At 37.9% G+C, this 18,612-nt stretch overlaps 1 pseudogene; it reads right to left on the bottom strand.

The window, feature by feature from the left end:
* Positions 1 to 7,114: 7,114 nt before the first annotated feature.
* On the bottom strand, positions 7,115 to 8,352 carry LOC101716761 (isocitrate dehydrogenase [NADP] cytoplasmic pseudogene; annotated as a pseudogene).
* Positions 8,353 to 18,612: the final 10,260 nt, after the last annotated feature.

Below are 18,612 nucleotides of genomic sequence, written 5' to 3'. Positions count from 1 at the left end.
AAGTGCAAAAAAAAAAAAAAAAAGAAATACATTACTCCAAGCTCTTCATGCCTTGAGTGTTTGTGTTGAGAATTCTGCTGTGATTCTGATTGGCCTTCCTTTGCATGAGATTTGTTTCTTTTCTCTAACTGCTAGCAATATTTTGTTGTCTGTTTGGTTTCTGGAGTCTTAACTATTATATGTTTAGGTGTACAATTTTTTTGATCATGGCAATTTGGAGTCCTATATACCTCACTAACCTATATGTCAACTCTTTGCCTGTGCTTGGGAGTGTTTTTTGCCATTACTTCAGTGAATAGTTTTATTTGTCATCTGTACTCTCTCCTGTTGCTTCATTGACTCTGATCAGTCTTATGTTATTCTTCTTTGCATCACCTGGCACCTCCTGAATTGATTTCTCATGGTCTCTTACTATTTTCAAGTTATTTTTCTTTTCCTGGTCACCAATTGCAATCCTGTTTTCTATATGTGAAATTCTGTCTTCACATTGGCTCATTGTGCTGTGTAAACTTTCAGTGGAGTTTTTAATCTCTAAATCTGTTTGCATCTGTTTTATGGATTCCATTTGTTTCCTGTGTTCTATTTCCATCATGTTCCTCAGCTCCTCTATTTTTTATGTGGCTCCTCTGGATTTATTAATCATGTCTTGCGCTATGGGCACAATCTCTTCTGTTATCTGATAAATTATTTTGGATTTCATCTTTCCAGATCCTCTTTAGTTTCCAGTTCAGGGTTCCAGGGGGTTGAATATCAGATTGTCCCATTTTGTTGCCCTTTGGGGTTGCCCTAGGTGATCTACACCTCTGGTTTTGAGACTTGTTTATGTTTTCTCATTTCAACAGTTGCACCCTGTTGTGCCTTTTTTGAGGCAACTTTGTGCTCATCCAGTGGTCTTCAATTATCACCAAGCCAGGGAGTGTCCTTTTCTCTGCTGCTCATCACTGCATCAATTCCTGGGTTCAAAATGGTGGCCTTCTGAATCCCTGTGTTGTCCTGTTGTTTGGGCAGATTTCTTGCTGTGGCCTTTGGACATTTGGGATGGTATCTAGGCATGTCTCTGGATGGGGCCTGACTTCCCATGTAGCTGCTATCTCACGTATATATCAGTGGTATCAGGGCAGTCCTCTGGCTGTTGCTCATGTGTCTGGGTAGCTCTTTCCCCACAAGTCTTTGGCTAGGTTTTGTGGGCCCAAGCAGGCAGGGCTGGGGCAGGCCCCTCACTGAAAGTTCCAGCGATCACACCAATCTGGTCCACACCAGCTTCTCACTCTCTAGCAGGTCTTTTAATGAATATAAACCTTCAGCCTTTTTTTCTTGTGGCAGAAGAGGAGCAGGAAACCTCAGGGGATTTTGGCAGGGGTGGCTCCATGGTCCTGCTAGATGACCTGTAATCTGCATTTGCAGCCGGACAGGAACACCATAGTATCCAGGATTGGTTTCTCCCTGGGCTATTGGAGTTCAACTTTGTTTCTTGCCAATGACATGAAAATTGTTAAAAGGAAAATTCATTAGATCAATTAAATTTAAAAAGTTTGAACAAAACAAAATTGATTTGTGATTTGAACAACTCCACCAGGTTGTTGTTTTTTTTTTTTGTTTGGTGCAATTTCCACTGCCTTTGTCCCAACTAACATATTCATTAAACTCATCCTAACAATCCCATGATTTTTTGAAAATGAGAAATGATCAAAATATATGGTGATAGCTTAATTTAGAAATTCTTACACTGAAAGATACATTGTCATCAATCCCTTCAAAATACATCTCTCATTTAGAACATGATCATCTTGTTCTTGCCACTTTCTGAAGCAGATCTGCATGTCCCCTTTTGTATTTTTATGGATATCAAATGCACAGTCAATGCTCCTGATGGACATCATCCAATGGAAAGGCAGGCTCATAGAAATGTGTTGGTGCTTCTTCATCCACCTGATCACTCAACTGGAACTATGTGACTTCTAACTCTGACCCCAAATCAAAATGACCATGAATGGGAAGCATGTTGAATAGATTCAAGCCATCAAGGTAGATGTGACAATACAACTAAAGACACTGCTAAAAGGAGACTTCTGAAACTGCTTCAGATAGAGGCAGTTATGATGGGATAAGTGTACTGGAATCCAGTCAGATTGTTTTGAGGATAATAAATGGCAATGTGACTTTTACTGTAGTTTTTTTTTAATTAATGATTCATTGTATATTTTGACCAGAACTTGTATATTATAATGTGAGAAAGCAAGTATTTAAGTAGATTTCTACACTTTATAATGGGCCAGTCTCTTAAAATATCACTAGGGATCTCACTATACAAAAGAAATAAAGGTCCATATTTTCTGGGAGAAAATGGTCTTGTGACCCCAGAATCTTGAACATCAGAATGTCACTTGCAATTCCAGAGCACCTTAGAAGTTAATATTCCAATCGTTTTATGATTGACAGAGTTTAAATACTTAAACAAGTAACAATGTTTCCAGCTCCCTTGTGAGTATAATACAATCCCTTCCATGTTAGATGTGTTCATCTCAATGTATGAGTTTAAGTAATTTCTAGAGATGTTAAATGGCTTATTTAATAAATCTAAATTGTCACTAATGAAGAAATATTTGGAATTGATCACCCAATGTCTATGCATCCCATATAAGTTCTGCTACTCACTGATTTTTCTCCCAAGATGGGACTGTAATTCTGATTTTTGGATTTTTGGTTCAGTCTTGTTAACAAGTGCAATGGAATTCTTGCTAAGGCAAAGAAAATGGAGGGATAGAGGAGAGGGGAGGTGCAGAGAACAGAATTAAAATGTACTATGCAGCTGTATGAGCTTCCTATGGCAAGTGCAATCATACCTACTGCATACATGTACTAATAAAAATTTAAAATATTATTTTAAAGTTGCATAGGTTTAGTCATATTCTGTGCTACGTATTTCCACAGTAAGAGTATTAGACTATAGGAAACTGAGATAGACTCTTTAAAACAAACAAATTTGCTGTAATTGAAGAATAGAGATAAAAATGAGAATGTAAAGAGCATCTCCCTATTTATCAAGCACATAGCATCAGCATTGCTACAATTGCCAACTATGCTATTTGCAGCAAATATTTTGCTTTAATTAAGCAGGAAGTGATTCTAGAATGTTGATAGTTAAGATGAAAAGAATTTTGTAATTACACACACGTGAAACCAGAGAGGGATTTGACAGTCACAAGTGCAATTAGTGTTGCGGCTGCCTCATAAGGGCAAGGTCACGAGTTGGATCCCTGATACTGGGAAAAAAAAAAAAAAAAGCAAACATCGGTTGCTGTGTGATGGTGATAGAAGAAGAAAAGTACAGATAGAAAAGAAAAATGTAAAATATTGAGCTAAAACACCCAGCTGGTATGGTTCTCTTTTCCTAGCTTAATTTTAGGTATATATTTAACTGCATGGAAGAAAAGATTCTTTGAGGAGCCATTGTGGATGTGATAAAAAGATGGAGCAAATTAAGGAGGTGATAAATACCTTACCTTAGGGCTGGGCAGGAGAGAATGACTGCTCACCACAGAGCAAAGTGTACAAGATTGCAGGTCAGTAGCAACTCTCCTCTTAGGTTTGTTTTCGGATTGTTTCATCTGTGACAATTTACTGAGTAGGCTGAGGTGTAGTTCAGCAGAAGAGTGTGGATTGTATATGTTGATACTATGGGTTAGGGTCCCAGCTTCCTGCAAAAGTAAATAAATAAATAATTAAGCAAAAATAGATAAGTAATGCTGAATATGGTGAATAAATTCTTGATTTTTTCTACTTCAACATAGAAACAAAATGAGGCTATGAGTGTCTCTTTTTCTCGTGCATATTTGTGTAGTCTGTAAGAGGCTATTATATGGAGTGTAAATAGCAAATATGGAGAACAGGGTTGGGAAAAGTTTCTTCCCAATGCTGAGAATCAGAACTCCATGGAGGGTTTTGGCCATGGCCTGGGTGGTGCAAGAGAACTGTCCCATCTTGAACACAAAGATACAACCTGTGGAACCCCCTGAAGAAAGCCTCTGCCAACCGACTGTTAAGGTCACTATGACGTGGTGACTGCTGAAGCAAGGAAGAGGTCTCTTGCATCAACCCCTTAGCAACCATTGCTGACAAAGTGATCCAAGGTTTCAAGTGATGGAGTAGAAACATTCACTGAATCCACCTTGATTGTCACACATCAGCTCAAAGGAGGGTGAGTTTGAGCTGAGGGGTGATACTGAGAAACCAAATTATGAGAAGTAAAAAACACACACTCCCATTCTTTCTCTGTCTACTACTTAAACTCTCAGATGCCACAAGCTCAGTGTTCCCTTGAACTAAGAAATCAAAAGGCCAGCTGGAAAATATCTCAAAACAAATTATTATTTTTCTTTTGTGGTATTATATTATTGCTATTGCTATGGTCGTTGGCTACACATCACATGGCAGAGCTGCAAACGTGGATAACCTCACGATCTTCATAGAATTCCTCCTCCTGGACATTGCAAGCTCCCAGAAGCTCCACACCTCACCTGGTCTGATATTCTTAGTGCTCCATGTGGGAGCTCCTGCTGGGCATCTGCATACCATTTCTGTCATTGTGATGAACCCAAGACCACGCTTTCCAATGTACTTCTTTATACAGGGTTCTTCCCTCATAGATTTTGGTTACATTTCTGTTTGTGTTCTGAAACCTACCATGAATTGTCTGACATGAAGCAGATAGATTTCTCTTCCAACATGTGTCACTCAAGCTTTTCTATTTATCTTCTTTATATCCAATCTGTTCATTTTTTTCCTGTGCTTTTGTCCTACACCTGCTCTGCTGTCCCTTCCCCTCCTCTGCACTAGTATTAGATGTGAACTGAGGGCTGTGCACACAGACAGCAGGGGCCTCATTGGACAGCAGCTGGGTTATTCTGCTGTACACACAGGGGCAATTCCCAGCTTTCCTGCACAAAGTCCACTGGGATCCATTAATATTTCTGGGACAGACTTAGATCATAATCATCTCATTGTAGACTGCACAGTGTCTGTGGCCACAGAGTCTGTGGCCCTTGCTGTAAGTACTTGGATTTCACTCTGTCCTGTCAACTTATTCATCTCCTGTTTTATCATATTTTATCTTTTATTTTCAGTGGTGTATGTTTGCAGTATATAATGATTGCATTTTTCCTGGTAAGTAGGTACATGTATATAAAGTATCTTTATTTTTCTTTTAATTCAGTTCCCTTATGCTCCTTTCTCAACCCTCCATCTCTTGGTCCTATTCTCTGCAAAAGTTCTATCTCCCTATTTGGTAGTGTCTATTTTTATCTTTCTTTGTGTGTCTTTTTTTTCTCATGTAAGAGAAACCATGTGATATATACACTGTGAGTCTGATGACTTCACATGATATCATGATCTCAATGTCCATTTATTCTTCTTTAAATGACTTGAATTTAACCTTCTTTATGGCAGGGTGGTACTTCATGTGTACACAGGTCACATTTTCTTTATCCATTCATGCATTGATGGACATGTATGCTGCTTCCAACATTAAGCTATTATGAGCACTGCTGCTATAAACACAGGTATGCATATATCAACTGTAATAGGATGTAGTTAGTTAGCTCTTTCAGGAAGATAGCTAGAAGAGGAATACCTGGGCCAAATGGAATTTTAATTTTTTTTTGTAATTTTCATACTGATTTTGGTAGTTGTACTAGTTGATATTCCCAGCAAAAAAAATTTCTTACTTGCTTTTTTGACATTACCTACTCTTTCTGAGGTAACGTGGAATCTCAGTATTATTTATTTTGCATTTTAATTGCCAGAGATTTTTAACATTTCATATATTTATTGGTCACTTATAATTCTTCAAAGAAGTGTCTATTCATTTTAGTTTCCCATTTTTGGCTGTGCTTTTACTTGGGGATGGTCTAATATGTTTTAGTTCTTCATATATTCTGGATATTAGCCCTCTGTCCAAAAATTATCTTGAAAAATATTTTCCCACTCTGCAGGTTCTCTCCTCAGTCAGTTTGTTGTTTTCTTTACTGTCCAGAATCTTCTAAGTTTGAGATGATTTCATTTGTTAATTGATATTGTATCATATGTAATTGATGTTTTGTTCAGAAAGTAGTTAACTATTCCTATGCTTTCAACAGCTTTATTTTTTCTTAGCATGTAACTTTAATTCAAATTAATTCAAATGAAGTACAGGACTACAATAATGTTTACCATCGACCAGGGAAATCACATTTATATAAAAGAAAGGAAGTAGGCCAGCAGGTCAAAAACTGGTACAGCTCCCATTACTGCACATGGATGAAATATGCTATTTAGAGTATCAAAATACTCAAGCCAGGCCAGGAATAGGAAGAGATGAACACAGGATGAACCTCCAGCAAGAATTTACTCTGGGTTATGAACTCCCTGGTGGCCTCAAAAATATTCAGCATATTGGACACATTCTATAAGATTTTTACAAAAACATCTGCAAGAGGCTGGTGATTTAGCTCAGTGGTTTCACAGCCTGCTGTGCAAGCGCAAGGACCCAAGTTTGATCCCCGGTACCAAAAAAAAAACCCAAAAAACAAAATGACTGCTGGGTCTCCAGAACATTTTAGTTACACTTATACTCTTTTTTCCAATCATGTGCAAGTTCAATGTAGATCTCTAGCTCACATAATGGGACATCTGTAACATTCAGACCTTTCAGTGCCTGTGCTCATGGACAGGAGGGAAGGGAGTGAATTTCTACTTTACATGTATTTTAGGGAACAACACTGTGGCTATTGTCCCAAAAGGTTACTCAAAAAAGCAACCTTTCAAGGTCTCGATTTTGGTCATTTATATCAGAACATGAGGAAAATGACAGTGAAAAGGAATTAGTACTAAAGGAATCCTAGGCTGCTACTAGAAAATAAAATACAATTAAAAAAATGTTCCCTGCCTTGTTCACAAAAGTGGCAATATCTGCATGTATAAGAGAAAGTCTATAAACTTGTATAAAAGATCAACTCTGGCTTCTAAACATACTACAAAATTGATTTTATTTTTATACCCTTGAGTGTTATACAAAAAAAATGTAAACATGTGGACCTCGTTACCAAAAACACTTATCTTCCTAAGTCCAGGTGTGACCTTAAAGTTTGGACTGAGCTAGTTTTATCATCAAGTTTTCTCCAAGTTTGTCCATGAACTCAAATGTATTCAAGTAGTCAGAACCTTGCACATTGGGTAAACCTTTTGTGCAAGCAGCCAAGTCCTTGGTCATAAAGCCAGCCTCAATGGTCTGAATGCAGAATTCTTGCAAAGCTTTTGCAAAGAAGCTGAATTTGGTATTGTTTTCAAGCTTTTCTCTGTGGGCCAACCCTCTGGACCAGGCAAAAATGGAAGCAATAGGATTGGTGGAGGTCTCCTGTCCCTTCTGGTACATGTGGTAGTGGCGTGTGACAGTCCTGTAAGCAGCCTCTGCTTCTACTGTCTTGCCATCTGGACAAATCAGCACACTGGTCATCATGTCAAGGGAGCCATAACCTTGAGCAATAGAATCTGACTGTACATCACCATTGTAGTTTTTACAGGCCCAGATGAAGCCTCCCTCTGACTTCATAGCTTGGGCCACCATATCATCGATGAGTCTGTGCTCATACCAGATCTTCTGGGCTTCAAACTGGGATGTGTACTGCTTGTCATATATCTCCTGAAAGATGTGTTTAAAACATCCATCGTGTTTCTTCAGAATAGTGCTTTTGGTGCTCAAATACAAAGGCCAATCCTTAGACAGAGCCATTTGGAAGGAACTGTATGCAAAGTCTTTAATTGATTTATCTTGATTGTACATCCCCATGGTGACACCACTGCACACTTTAAAGTTATGGACCAGGTATGTCACCTTCTGGGCTCCATCCCTTGGTGTGTAGGTTATCTCTACTTTCCCAGGCCAAGGAACAACAAAATCAGTCACTCTATATTGATCCCCATAGGCATGACATCTAATGATGATGGGTTTTACACATCCAGTCACAAGCTGGGGAATATTTTTACAGATAATAGCTTCCCTGAAGACATGTCACCCAGAATATTTTGGATGGTGCCATTTAGTGATTTTCACATTTGTTTCAACTTGACCTCCTCAACTCTCTTCTCATCAGGGGTGATGGTGACACACTTGAAACCAACTTTGTACTTCATTATAGCTTTTGCAGCATCCTTGGTGACCTGGTCATTGGTGGCATCACACTTCTCTACACCAATGTCATAGATATGCAGATCCAGTTCCACATAGGGAAAAATGAGCTTTTTTAAAATCAATTCCCAAATGATTTGTGTCATTTCATCTCCTTGCATCTCTACCACAGAACCACCATGGAATTTTTTGGACAGTTTTATTGATGATAAACCTCAGGGCAATGCTCCCTGGCAAGCAGAGGGGCAGCCATGGTTTGCACATTCATGCACACAGACAGTTCCAACCCAGCTGGCACCCCAGCTTCCAAAACCCAATGGGGTCAGACAATGGAGTAGAGGGTGGGTCCATGCCACTTCAAGAACTTTACATATTTTATCTTCTATGAGATTAAGTGCTTTGTTTTAACAATTAGATTTTTGATTTATTTTTATTTTAGTTTGATGCATTGTGTGAGCTGTGGATCTGGATCCTACATTCTTTATATGGAGAGCCAGCTTACCAATTACCATTTATAACAGAGGATATCTTTCCTCCAGAGTATGCTCTTGGTTCCTTTGTCAAATATCAGATAGCCAAAAGTTCCTGGAGCTGTTTCTACATCCTATATTGTGTTACACTGACCATTTATCTGTTTTTGTATCAATGCCATGCTGTTTTTACCATAAGAGCTTTGTAGTATAACTTGAAATCCTGGATTGTGATGCCTGACACTTGCTTTGCTTTCACTACCCAGGATTGCTTTTACTATTTGGGGTCTCTTCTGATTCCATAAATATTTTAGAATTGTTTACTCTTTTTCAGTGAGGAATGATATTTGGTTCTTTTCATTGGGATGGTTTTAGATCTGTGTGCCAATTTTGCAAGTATGCCCATTTTGACAATATTTTTTCAGTCTATACAGCAACTGAAGAAATTTTTCTATTTTCCGATATTTATTTGACCTCTTTTTCAGAATGATGGCTGGAGTTTTTGATATACAGAGCTGTCACTGGATGATTAAAATTTATTTAGCTACTTCTTGGTTTCATGGCACAGGAATCTACTGATGTAGGGAGGGATCTTCTTGTATTTCATGAAATATGTACCATTGATTTTTAAATTTTTAATTGCACATTTGCTGAAAGCAGGCTGCACACCAAATTTTCTTTGCAACACACGCATTGCACGTCTTATTCTAACACTTTTAGTCTTTTTAACTGTTTTAATTTTAATAGATATTAATTTTTAATTTTAGCCTATCACAACTTACTCTTCTTAAATATATGTTATAGTATATGCAAATAAATTAAGTGGTATATCTCTAATTTTATACACAGCACATATGGTGTTAGTGAGGTCCATCAGGCTAGGGTAGCCCCACCCCTAAGACTTTGCCCATTGCAGCACATAGTCTCTCCTTTGGGCTAATGCTGGAATCTTGCCAATTTATGAAATGCATTGATGGCATCTTTCTACTAGTTCCTGTTGAAACTACTAGATTTTTTTTTTACAGTGGCACTAATCTCTACAGCAACCAAAACTTCTTTGATGCCAACAGTACATGTGCTTTTATTTGGGCCGAAATTTAAGATTCTAAACTTTTTATTTTACCTTTGTCCCCAAATACTGACTATGCATTGGGCTAAAAGTAGCCTGCATACCTGTGACATAGTCTGAGCATTGGACTGCCTTGAAATTTCCTCAAACAGGAAAATTAATCCCACTGCCTTTAATCTCAGCCTCCTACAAAGTCTCAGGATATGGGCAGAATTACTGATTTCTTGTGCCAGAATGTGTAACTTCTTGTGTACTTCCCTAAACATTTTCATTGCCTGAGAAACCTTTTGAGCCTGGCCTTTATTGTCCCAATCCATATTAACAGTCTGGTCCTCTGAACTCTAACCAGAATCACCATCAAGTTCTCCATACAACATTGTCAGATTTCTCTATACCACATCTTCAAACTTTTCCAAACTTCTCCATCAAACCAATTCTAAACTTCATGGTCAGGCACAGTCACAGCAATGACTCTGCACCTGGTCCCTATTTCTGGTATAGTCCCTTCTCTAGGACTGAATATAAGACACCCATAACTCAAAACAGTACAGGTTTAATTTAACTAATGGTTTCAGAGGATTTTGTTCATGAATAGCTGTCATCAAGGCAGAAATTTAATGGCAGAAGGCCCTGATGAAGACAAGGTGAATAGTGCCAGAAACGAAGTGGTTGGGGGACAAAATATAGACCTCAAGATCATGTCTCCATGATGCAGATAGATACATCAATAAGTGCACTTTACTTTTCCCATAGGTTGTTCCGTACCCAGTGAAGTTGACAATAAAGCCTAATCATTGCAGTCAGTATCCCACATTAGAATGATTGTGCAGATCCTTTTCCATTGGTGTCACTCTGTTATTCTCATAATTTGCTTATTTGATCCAAATACAGAATTTACATTTCATAATATCAAGTTAGTTGAATGATTCTTTATGTTATCATTTTCCATTATTCTAACCATATTCTGACCATATGACATGTTGTAGATGGCTTTATATGAGCATGTAACAGTCTTGAGAATTGTAGCACATAGAGGAGAAAATTAGAATGGATGATGGAAGATAATAGTATGTGACAGTGTATATTCTTTTTGAACAATTCTCAGGAAACCAACCAGCCAAAGTGAAATACATCATAAATGAGCAGAAGGACTTGCATTGATTACCCAAGTAGCTCATACGTCAATTTGTTTCTGCAGTTTCCACGATACCAGATGGATTTATCCAAGCACAACAACTAGGTGTTGAGAGTCACCACAATCTCTGAAGTTCATCTCACAGATGGCACAAATACCATTTCCTAAACCAATTTAGAAAAAGAATTGGAGTTTTCTAGACATCAGTAGCTTTATGCAGTAGGCAATGTTTGAGGTAGATTTCTTGTCATAACTTCATTTACATTTATGCCAAGCCAACAGAGGGCATTTTCCAAAAAGATGCCCACTTAGGTGTGTTTATGACTGATGCCAAATTTTTCTTCACACTTTAGTGCAAATTAAGATTTATAGAAAAATATTGAGTTTCAATTAGCTATGAGTGATCCTGATACCAATAGAAATTCCTTTCCAATTTCTGCAACATGAACCTGCCCATATGTATGCTAAGTCAATAAATCCTCACAGATTAAATTATATTCTGTACACACATAGAAGAGGGCTCCCCACAGGATGCTCTGGGCCTTTGTTTCCACCGTAAGGGAAATACTAGTAATATGCATGTCTAAGGTTCCATTATTGAAGGTTAAAGTATTTTTGAATGTTATTAAAGATTACAATATCAGAATTATGAATTTCTCACTAAACTGTTGCATTATCTCTTGGGGTTTTTTTGTTTAATTTGTGGCATAATTTAACTGTAAAACCCTCACTGAAGACTTGTGTAGCATTACAATGTAGGTACCAATCTGAAAGTGTGAAAATAAAACTTAACCCTAAAGAGTCAAATGGTACATTTGATACATCAATTAAATTTCATTACAGAGCCCTCCAGCACCGAGGAGCTGAGCTTTTTGGACCACCATACCACCGCCCCAAGCAATGAGGAGCAGAGGCTCTCCATCACCAAGGAGCTGAGCATTTATGGCTGCCATACCACAGCCTGAGGGGCCAAGGAGCAGAGACCCCCAGTGCCGTGGAGATGAGACTTTTGGTCTGTCGTACCACTGCCCTGAGCACTGAGGATCATGGCCCCCCCAACACCAAGGGGCTGAGCCTTCCAGGCCACTATACCACTGCCCAAAGTACCAAGGAGCAGAGCCCCCAGTGCTGATGAGCTAAGGCATTCAGGCTACCATACTACCACCCCAAGTGCCAAGGAGCAGAGCCACACCACAGTGCTGAGGCAGTGAGACTTCTGGGCCACCATACCACTGTCCTGAACACTGAGGAGGACAGTCTGCCCAGCACCAAGGAGGTGAAATTTTCAGGCCACCGTTCCACTGCCCCAAGCACCAAGGAGCAGAGCAGAGCACACCCAGTGCCAGAAAGGTGAGCCTTTCATGCTGCTGTAGCACTGCCCTGAACACCAAGGTGCAGAGCACCCCCCCCTCAGTGTCAAGGAGGTGAGCTGCACAGCACCAGCAGCACTCACCCCCTGCCCCATTGAAATGAGAAGACATATAAACAAGTATCAAAACCAGAATTCCAGATCACCTGAAGCAACCTCAAAGGGATACAAGATGGAGCAATCTGATACTGAACCACCTGGACTCCCTGAACTAGCAACTAAAGAGGATCTGGAAAAAATAAAATCAGAAATAATTTCTCCAAAAAGAGCAGACATTGTGCCCATAGTGCAAGACATAATTAATAAATATGAAGAGAATACAGTTTAAAAAATAGAGGAGCTGAGGAACACGATGGAATCAACATAGGAAACAAATGGAATCCATAAAACAGTTGCAAACAGATTGCCAGGAAGTTAAAATCTCCATTGAAAATTTACAAAGCAGAATGAGCCAATGTGAGGACAGAATTTCAGATATAGAAGATAAGATTGCAATTAGTGACCAGGTTGGAAAAATTTCTTGACAATAGTAAGGGACCATGAGAAATCAGTTCAGGAGCTGCTAGGTGTTGCAAAGAAGAATAACATAAGACTGATTGGAGTCAACAAAGAAACAGGAGAGAGTATAGATGACATAAAAAACCATTCACTGAAGTAATGGCAGAAAATTTCCCCAGCAGGGGAAAATAACTTGACATAAAGATAAGTGAGGAATATAGGATTCCAACTAGCCTTGATCAAAAAAAAAATCTACTCATAGGCATGTAATAGTTAGGATTCCAGAAACCCAACAGAAGGAAGAATTCTACAAGCAGTTAGAGAAAAGAAACAAATCACATACAAATAAAGCCCATCAGAATCACAGCAGACTTCTTAACACAAACCCTTAAGGCAAGAAGAGCTTAGAGTGACTGTTGCAATCGCTAAAGGAAAACAGCCTCCAACACAGATTGCTGTATCGTGCAAAATTATCTTTCAAAATTAATGGAGAAATAAGATACTTTCATGGCAAAAGAATACCTGAGGGACTTCATGAATATCAAACCAGCACTCCCAAAATTTTAGACAATAGGCTAGGAAAATATAAGAATGATCACACCCCAGTAAGGCCAGCAGAATAAATCCATCAGGCATTCCAAGAAATTAAATGCAAAGGGAAAGAAACCAGCAAAAAGGAAAAGTCATGACAATTGTAAGTCAATACTTATCAGTTATAATCTTCAATGTTAATGGTCTCAATTCAACAGTCAATAGGAATTGACTGCTAGAATGGGTCAAAAAGCAAGATCCAACAATATGGTATATACATGAAGCACACTTAATTCAAAAATAAATGCATAGACTGAAAGTTAAAGGGGGAAAATCAATACTCCATACAATAGTAACTAACTGGAAAAAGAGCAGGAGGAGCTATCCTCTTTGCAAGTCAAGTGGATTTCAAACCAATGCTGATTAAGAGATACAAATAAGGATGCTACATCCTTGTAAATCAAACCATCCAAGAGGAAGAGATGACAATCATAAATATATATGCACAAAACGCTAGAGTGTCCAACTATACAAAACAAATATTAATGGACATGAAAAATTGAATGGGCACTAATACAATAGTAGTGAGGGAACTCAATACCCCACTGTCACAAATAGATAACTATACAAAAAGTAAACAATGAAATACTAGAACTCAACCAAACACTTGAACAAACAAACTTAAGGGATGTTTATAGAGTGTTCTACCCCACAAAATCAGAATACACATTCCTTTCTGCTGCACATGGGTTATTCTTCAATACAAACCACATGCTCTCTCATAGAACATGTATAATTAAGTTCAAAAAATTGAAGTTATCACCTGTATATTATCAGACCACAGTGTGATGAGATTGGAGATCAATATCAGAAGAAACCACAAGAATATCCTAAATACATGGAAATTGAACAGCACACTTCTGAATAACCAATAAATCACAGAGGAAATTAAGGAAGAAATCAGACAGTTCCTACAATTAAATGAACATATTGGAATCTATGGGACACAATGAAAGCAGTCTTACAAGGGAAATTCATACAGCTAAATACTCATATTAGGAAAACAGAGCAAGCACAATTAAACAACTTGATGCTGAACCTCAAGCTTCTAGAAAAAGAAGAGCAGGACAAGCCAAAAGCTCACAAGAGGGAGAAAATTATAAGGATCAGAGCAGAAATCAATACAATGGAGATTAAGAGAATGATACAAAAAATTAATGAAGGAAAGAATTGGTTCTTCAAAAGAATAAACAAAATTAACAAACCCTTAGCCACCCTTATCAACAAAAGGAAAGAAAAGGCCCAAATCCATCCAATTAGGAAGAAAAAGGCTAAAATTATAGCAGATTCAGTAAAAATCCAGAGGATTATCAATACCTACTTCAAGAACCTATATGCCAATAAGATCAAAAACATAGAAGAACTTGACAGATTCCTAGATACCTGTTAATTACCAAAGTTGAATGAAGAAGACCTGAAAGTTCTAAACAACTGAATATCATGCAATGAAATTGAAAATATAATTAAAAACTTACGAACAAAAGAGCAGGCCCTGATGCCTTCACTACTGAATTCTACAAGACATTTAGAAAGGAACTATTGACACTACTGTGTAAACCCTTCAGTGAATTTGAAATGGAAGCAATACTCCCAACTTCATTTCTGGAAGCAAGCATCACCTTGATACCATGAGCAGAGAAAGACACAACTGAAAAAGGAACTAGAGGCCAATCTCACTAATGAACATAAAGGCAAAAATCTTTATTGAGATATGAGCAAATAGAATGCAGAACATCATACATGCTGACAAAGTAAAATTCATCCCTGAGATGCAGAGATGGTTCAACATATGCAAATCAATAAATGCATAACACTATTTTTTTTTTTTGGTACTGGGGATCGAACTCAGGTCCTTGCGCTTGCACAGCAGGCAGCAAAACCACTGAGCTAAATCCCCACCCCGATGTATAACACTATATTAATAGAGTCAAGAGCAAAAGCCATATGATCATTTTAATACATGGAGAAAAATTATTCACCAAAATACAACATGCATGCATGATAAAACTCTACAAATATTGGAATACAGGATCTCAACCTCAGCCTGATAAAAGCCATCCAAGAAAGGCCAACAGCCCATATCATACTAAATTCTCAAAAATTGAAATCCTTCATGCCAAAATCAGGAACAGACAAGGATTTCCACTATCACCACTCCTGTTCAATATAGTTTTGGAAACATTAGCAACAGCAGTTAGACAAGAGAAAGAAATAAAAGAATAAAGATTGGAAATGAAGAATTCAAATTGTCATTATAACCATACAACATGATACTCTATTGAAGACACCAAAAGTCTTCTAAACTTAATTGATGGATTCCATAGAGTAGTTGGATACAAGGTCACAAACAACAGCTTTACTGTACATGAACAATGGACTCACTGAAAAGGGAACTTGAGAACAATCCCTCTCCAATAGCATCCCCAAAAATGAAATACCTAGGAATCAACCTAATCAAAGAAATCAAAGACCTCCACTCTAAAAACTATAGCACTCTGAAAAAAGAGATCAAAGAGGATATGCGACAATGGAAAGGCACCCCTTGCTCCTGGGTAGGAAGAACCAATATAATGAAAATGGTCATACTTCCAAAACTACCATATAAATTCAATGCAATCCCAATTGAAATTCCAGCAACATACTTCAGAGACCTTGAGAACACAATCCAAAATTTCATTTGGAACAAGAAGGGACTTAGAATAGCAAAAGCAATTGTAGGCAACAAAGACAAGGTAGGGGGTATCACAGTTCCCAACTTGAAACTTTACTACAAAGGCACTATGATAAAAGCAGCATGGTACTGGCAAAGAAAAAGACCCAAGGACCAGTGGAACAGATTATAAAATGCAGAAACAACTTGAGACACACTAAGCCCCTTCATCTTTGAAAAAGGAGCCAAACACCCTCACTGGAGGACAGAGCCTCTTTAATTAATGGTGCTGGAAAAAATGACTTTCAACTTGCCAGTGATTAAAACTAGACCTGTATCTCTCACCATACACTAAACTAAAATCAAAATGGATTAAAGATCTAAATATTAAAACAGAATCACGACACCAGGTGGAAGAGTGGTTAGGTAGATCTCTTGAAGACATTGGAGTATGAAAAGATTTTATGAAAACCTCACTTGCACATGAACACAAACAATCAATGAGTGGGCTCTCTTCTTATTAAAAAGCTTCTGCCCAGCAAGAGAAATCACCAACAGTGTGAAGAGACAACCCAGAATGTGGGAAAAAATTTTCACCAGCTGTGCCTCAGACAAAGGTCTACTACCTAGAATATGTAAAGAACTTAAACAAATCAGACCTCCCATTTTTAAAGATCCAATCCAAAAATGGGCAACTGAAATGAACAGACATTACTCAAAGAATTAGAAATAGCAAATAAACATATGAAAAAATGTTAGGCAGCACTAGTCATTTGAGAGATGCAAGTGAAAACAATGTTTAGAGTCTACATTACCACAGGAAGAATTGCTGCTATTAAGCAATCAACCAAAACATATGCTGGCGGGGTTTGGGGATCAAAGAACCCTTCTTCTTTGTTGGTGGGAGTGCAGACTGGTACAACCACTGTGGAGGAACCCTTTGGCTGAGCTTCTCCCCATGCTGGGTATCTTCCAAAAAGAATTTAAAAAATCATATCACAGTGATGAATGTGCACCCATGTTAATAGCAGCAGAGTTTGTAATAGCTAAAACATGGAATCAGCCCAATTGCCCATCAACTGGAGACTGGATAAAGAAAATGTGGGGTTTTTCTTATAAAGTGGACTACTACTCAGCCATAAAGAATGAGAAATTAGAGGCATTTATAGCTAAATGGACACACATTGAACTGATACTCTTTTTTTTTTTTTTTTTGGTACCTGGGATCGAACTTTGGTCCTTGCACTTGTGCAGCAGGCAGTGAAACCACTGAGCTAAGTTCCTGACCCTTGAGCTGATACTCTTAAGTGAAATAAATAGTGCACACTAGTGTAAATACAAAATAGTTTCTCTTGTGTGAGAAACTAAAAGTGTAAATAAGGATAAAATGTAAAAATGTAAAATAGTGTGAAATAGGAAGGAAAGGGACCAAGGAGAAGGGGAAGTGGGAGGGGTAGGGGAAAAGGAAGAAGAAAATAGAATAAATATGAGAAAATGAAAAAATGGAAACAAAGTATTTGTAAATAGGGAGAGGTTCATGGGTTGAAGGGAGGGCAGGGGGATGGGGAAAATAAGAATCAAGATTATATTTTGTAAAAGTACAAATCTCCAGTGATGAATGTCATTATATTGTATGTCTAAAGTGTACCAATAAAATTCATTTTTTAGAAAACAAACTCTATTGGAAGGGGCAGAGATTTAGCTCAGATATGTACAGCCTGCCTCTCAAGTGCAAATTCCTGAGTTCAATCCCCAGTATCAAAAAATAAGAACTCTACTGGAAATTTGATTAGTCTCAATGGTGTGATGAAAGAATCTTCCCAATTAGAGATTGGAGGAAACACTGGTTCCTTGGAAGCTGGGATCACCAGGTCCCTGGAGCTCATCAGAAATGTGATCCCACAGGTGTCCTTGGTGAAGACTCACTGGGCTCACAACTACTTCAGAAGTGGAGCTGAGTGTGGGCTGTACTGGGAGTCTCACTCAGAAGAGGAGCATGTATTTTACTTACTGAAGAAAGGACCAGGTGTAAGGACACCTCCAAGATGCTTAACATTCTGCAAAACAATATTCTTGTCAGTGAGGTTAGACTTATTACTCCACTGCTCATCTAAATTTTTACATATTAATTAATTCATTTTCCTTAACACTAGTAATGAATAAATCATACACAAATATCTGTGAAATCCTTCAAAATCTTAAGCCAATTTAACTATTTCATCCCCATATGATGTACATGAGCTATAATAGATGCATCGTTCTGGATTCTAATGTTTGTTTTAGGCAGTTGGTTCTCCAATGCTGTTCAAAGATCTGCATTTCATGTATGGACCAGGTCACAAGAAAGAAATCATAGTGGTTGGAAATTATCTTGGAATTACCCAGCAGGCTTCATGAATTAAATCTTTTCTTGAGCTGGAATTAAAAGAGTAATGAAAAAATCTACAATCTCATGAAATTTATGAGGCATTTCATGGAGATCAAGTAAAATGAGAAAAATATTTTCGACCTGGCAAAAAATGTTAAGATGTTTAGTATGGTCATTAATATGGATGATTTCAATAACAGAGCCATTGTACAAAGTATTAAATCATAATGCTGATCTTCTAGATATTATATGTCACCCATTAAATAATTAATTGGAAATTAGCCATCATACCCATCTCACA

This window comes from Heterocephalus glaber, unplaced genomic scaffold (genome assembly GCF_053883595.1).
Source record: "Heterocephalus glaber isolate CG9 unplaced genomic scaffold, H.glaber_assembly_v1.0 deba00001831, whole genome shotgun sequence".
Classification (NCBI taxonomy): Eukaryota; Metazoa; Chordata; class Mammalia; order Rodentia; family Bathyergidae; genus Heterocephalus; species Heterocephalus glaber.
The sequence above is the reverse complement of the archived record's forward strand: the minus strand, read 5'-3'. Positions and strand labels throughout refer to the sequence as shown.